Source organism: Leguminivora glycinivorella, chromosome 6, assembly GCF_023078275.1.
Source record: "Leguminivora glycinivorella isolate SPB_JAAS2020 chromosome 6, LegGlyc_1.1, whole genome shotgun sequence".
Classification (NCBI taxonomy): Eukaryota; Metazoa; Arthropoda; class Insecta; order Lepidoptera; family Tortricidae; genus Leguminivora; species Leguminivora glycinivorella.
Window position 1 is genome coordinate 3,585,878 of NC_062976.1, and position 5,514 is coordinate 3,591,391.

A 5,514-nucleotide genomic window follows, 5' to 3' on the forward strand; every position below is an offset into this window, starting at 1 on the left:
GGGAACAAAAGAAGGCTATATTGAACAAATATCGCGAATTCAAAGCACGGCATTGTTTTACATCCCTCTACGCACGAAACATACTTAGTCCAAATACCTACTCGTCAAATGCTACGAATATAAAGTATCAGATTAAACTTTGGGAACAAATCAAATTATCTTTAAAGTCACAAACAGGTCGAACGCGATTAAATAACATTATTTACCCTTTTTCCAACGTTTAAATATGTGTACAAAAAGCGAGAACTTAGTATTTCATCATCATAATCCTCCTTGCGTTATCCCGGAATTTGCCACGGCTCGTGGGAGCCTGGGGTCCGCTTTGACAACTAATCCCAAGATTTGGCATAGGCACCAGATTTTACGAAAGCGACTGCCATCTGACCTTCCAACCCGAAGAGTAACTAGGCCTTATTGGGATTAGTCCGGTTTCCTCACGATGTTTTCCTTCACCGAAAAGCGAATGGCAAATATCAAATGAGATTTCGCACATAAGTTCCGAAAAACTCATTGGTACGAGCCGGGGTTCGAACCCGCGACCTCCGGATCGAAAGTCGCACGCTCTTACCGCTAGGCCACCAGCGCTAGGCCACGAGAACTTAGTATTTATTACCTACATATTTATTTATATTGCAAAATATTTTTGTAACACATATTAATCTATTCATTCACATGACGACGACCGGTCTGGCCCCGTAGCCGAATGGCATTTCTCCGACGCCAAACGAAAGCGATACGCCGCTGGCTCTGTCGCGCCAATACGCAAGCGCGATAGAGATAGATATCTATTAGCGCTTCGTTTCGTGAGCGTTTCGTGAGCGATTGTGCCATTCGGCTAGCCACCCGGACCTGACCTAGCGCGTAGTGACCTAGTGACCCTGCCTAAGGTCATTTATTTGTGTGTACAGATATTTGTTTTTTTTTTAAGAAATAGGCAGCAAACGAGCAGACGAGCCGCCTGATGGTAAGCAGTCATCGCCGCCCATGGACATAAGCAACATCAGGGGAGCCATTTGTTTGCTTTTTTTGCTTGCTTTTGTTTAAATTTGCTTAATTTCATATTATGTTATATTAAGGCGAGGCTAGGAAATGTATATATGTAAAGTAATTTATGTAAAGATATCATTATAAGATAAAATTTTGAAAAAAATATATGTTGTAGCTCACCTACAAAAAAGAATTAAAAAGTTTAGTCAGTTTTTATTTTATTTTTTGCTATGACACAATGAGGTTATTATTATGTCATATAAATAATTATCTTGACTCAATGTACAACATATAACATATGTAAATTATGCTAAAATCGGTTTACTAGAAAAAAAGTTATCAAAGGAAAATGATTTTTCGTTTTTTTTTTACAAAAACTGTAAAGTTTCGGGTGCTCAAATTTTGCACATTAATTACCTACTGGTATAGAGCCACACCAACCATAAAAATTAAAAGCCCAAATTCGTTGGGGACAGAATCACTTAGCTTATCCTGTAGGCCTAGCACATGATGGCCGCGAGAGTATGTCGCCGCGAGATAGATCACACGTCTTCTTCTAACTGTATAAATGACATAAGGACGGGTAGTCTATCTCGCGGCGACATACTCCCGCGGCAATCATGTGCTAACCCTGCTGGCACGCCCTTTGTAATATTTTTTCTATGTAAACATTTATTTTTATTTAGCGGATACAGATTGGTAGTTACTTCTAAAGCGTTATTTGATACGCTACATTTGATGCTGACTGTAGGTACTTGTATGTGAATGAGCATTTCTTTTTTTTTGCCACTTTTATGAAGTGTGATATTTTTGAAAAAAAAAAACCATTTCTACTCAGAATTACTAGCCTTTTCAATCCTAGTAGTTAAAAAATTGTCCCATACGATTTTTTCTTATTTTGTTACCATTTTTAGTACATTATGTATGGGGTAACAAAAGAGGAATGTAACAAAAATGTATGGAAATTCTGGGACACTGTTTGTCCCCCAGTGAGATTGAAAGTACTCGTGATTCTGAGTACAATTGACCTAAAATTCCCTAAAACAATAAAAAAAAAAATATTGGCAAAAAAAAAGAAAGGCTCGAATAATTAAGACGTTTGGTTTCATCTGCCTCTATAGTAAATTAACAAAAAATAAAACCGCCTTCAAAAATAAGCGCGTTACAAAACACGGAGAAACTAAAAAGCCAAAAATAATAAACCTTTGAATTCAGATTTCTTATCGTATTGCAATAATCTAAACATCCAAATTATAAACAAATCAATTATTTTTGAAGTCGGTACCAGACCTGTTTGCCCCTCCCAACCATGCGCAGGCTGGCCCCGCCTTCAAAAATAATTGATTTGTTTATAATTTGGATGTTTAGATTATTGCAATACGATAAGAAATCTGAATTCAAAGGTTTATTATTTTTGGCTTTTTAGTTTCGCCGTGTTTTGTAACGCGCTTATTTTTGAAGGCGGTTTTATTTTTTGTTAAAAAGTTTATTTATTTGTTGATTTTTAGTGGTTCCTAGTGATATTATATGTATCAGTCTGAATATATGTACAGTAGTGAAAGAATTATCCTTTAACTCCTAACCATTGAGGAGTTGACCTTCCATCATCAGCTCAGCCACATAAAATTACTACCGTCAGGCGTAAATACTGGTGTACCTTTGAAAAATACACTAAAAACCTAACATGTGCCTATAACATTTGAGGAGTTCCTTCGATTTCTCCAAGATCCCATCATCAGACCCTGACTTGGTCCCAATGGGACCATCTCGGGCTTATACCCGTTCGATCAAAAAAAAATTTTGAAAATCGATCCACGATTCTCGGAGATATCGAGTAACATACATACAAAAAAAAAAATAAAAAAAAATACAGTCGAATTGAGAACCTCCTCCTTTTTTGAAGTCGGTTAAAAACTTTGTTTGAAAAGAGGCATTTTTGAGAATAATACTATCTGCTACGAAAGTTAACAAATCGTGAAACTACGAAATGAAGTAAATGCTCAGCTAACCAAACAATAATCAATAGGTACAATATGTCGTCTTCGAATCCAACCACTAGAGGTCGCCACTTTTTCACCAGCATTAATAAGACATTCATTTCATCGAGTCAACATTCTGCTGTTAATTTTTCTGCGGGGACTATTCATAGATCCAGGAAACGATCTAGTCTGTCTTCTGTCGGATCGTGCAAGTGCCTTATTATATTATACATGATCTTGATACTCGTGTAGCATTTGAAGTGATACTTTACACACACTGAGAGAAAATACAACCAGTTTTCATGTTCGTTCAACAAGTTTTTTGGTTAAAATAGCGCCTACGTGCTCTTTGGTTCAAATAACAAGCTACTTGTCATTTGAATCGGCAATATATTTGAATCAACAAGTCGATTTTATAAAAACAACCTGACACATATTGTTTTAAACATACGTTTGGCTGATTCAAACTGAGTCGAACTTGTTAAATTCACAATGAAAATTTCTCTCAGTGCACAAAGTAGTCTACTTAAAAATTCAATCTTTATAAATTTTAAGATGTAAAGTGAAATAAAGTAAATAAATAAATAAATATTATAGGACATTCTTACGCAAATTGACTAATTGAGGCCCACGGAAAGCTCAGGAAGGCTTGTGTTGTGCGTACGCAGACAACGATATATATAATATATAAACATATTTACATAATTATATAAGAAACTAAGACTAAACTTAAAAGCTAGCTAATGTCTAAAATAGGCCCTTGAGGCATTGTATATAAATATATAAATACTTTTCTATGTATATTGCATTTATATATAAATACTTAATATACATAGAAAACATCCATGACTCAGGAACAAATATCTGTGCTCATCACACAAATAAATGCCCTTACCGGGATTCGAACCCGGGACTGGTCGTCAAAGTAAAAGTAAAACTTTATTTTTACTAACAGACATTTACAGCTGTAGATATTTAGTGGATCACATTAGGTAGAGCCTGTCCCGTGACTCGACGATTGCACATTATTCTAAGAGTATTTTTTACAAATTTATATTATTATCTCAAGGAAATCTATTTTATTATATGATACAAGTATAAGAATATAATAAAGTTCTTAAAGTAGACATATTATACACCATGCTTTTATTGAATTCCGTTAACTTTAAGGGATGGTTCTTTAGACCAAATATACAATTAATTTCTCTAAGAAACTAGCGTCTTTACTATTACGTTATTGAAAAAATAAAAATAATTACTGAACACGTGTGTGACAGCCTTTACCACTTCTCAATGTTATTTGTTTTGACATGTGCCGTCAATCACTTGACACTAACTTGAATATTATTCTAAGGGTCTCTCACACTAATTAATTCATTTATTATGTATGAAAACTATGAAAATTTTTTTTTTGCGAATTTAACTAAAAGTGATATTACAGGGTGGTTCCTGATAACGAACCTAACGACATGTCGAATTACACGGAAAACAAAAAAAACCACGGTGTATAAAGACGTGAAATAAAGATATGGATGGGTCAATAACCTCTCGCGCCAAATTATTATTTCAATTTGCCGATTCTTTCAACTGACTGAAATGACTTGACAGAAGTATAAATCCAAATCTACTGAAATCCACGTGTAAATTCCAGCCTAAAATAAATTCAACTTCAATAGGCCTCCGCTCCAACAATTAATGAGTTGCAAACTTTCGGGATGATTTGCCGACAGGTACCTGTATTTTATTTACACTGTAATTAATGTTAAGACAGCTTTACACTAACTGTGACGACCGGTCATGGTACGCAGCCACATGCACAAACGCTCACGATAATATGTATTTCGTAGCTATCGGACTAATTCCAATAACTAGACCTCTAGTTTACCCTGCGGGTTAGAAGGTCAGATGGCAGTCACTTTCGTACACTGAGAGAAATTTGCATTGTGAATTTAACAAGTTCGACTTGTTGCGGTTTATCCGTGTGAATCAGCCAAACGTATGTTTAAAACAATATGTGTCAGGTTGTTTTTATAAAATCGACTTGTTGATTCAAATATATTGCCGATTCAAATGACAAGTAACTTGTTGTTTGAACCAAAGAGCACGTAGGCGCTATTTTAACCAAAAAACTTGTTGAACGAACATGAAAACTGGTTGTATTTTCTCTCAGTGTAAAAACTAGTGCCTACGCCAAATCTTGAGATTTGTTGTCAAAGCGGACCCCAGGCTTCAATGCCAGGATAACGCAAGGAGGATGATGATGATGATGTACTGATTCAGACTGTGTAAGATCGGCCTTAGTCTGAGTCTTCGTATTTTAGAATAACGTTTATTGGTTTTAAAGTTAGACTTGAATTTGAAATATCCAATTGTATAATATTATTGTCGACTCCACGTGTAACAACCATAACTTAGAGCCCTAACAGCGTTTTTACATTATCCGATCCGATACCGGATGTTCTTTTACATCTACTCTGTTTACGGAGCTCTACAAGAGTTTAGAACGCCAAGAATCTATTTGTGAGGGATCTATAATGGCCAACTCTCG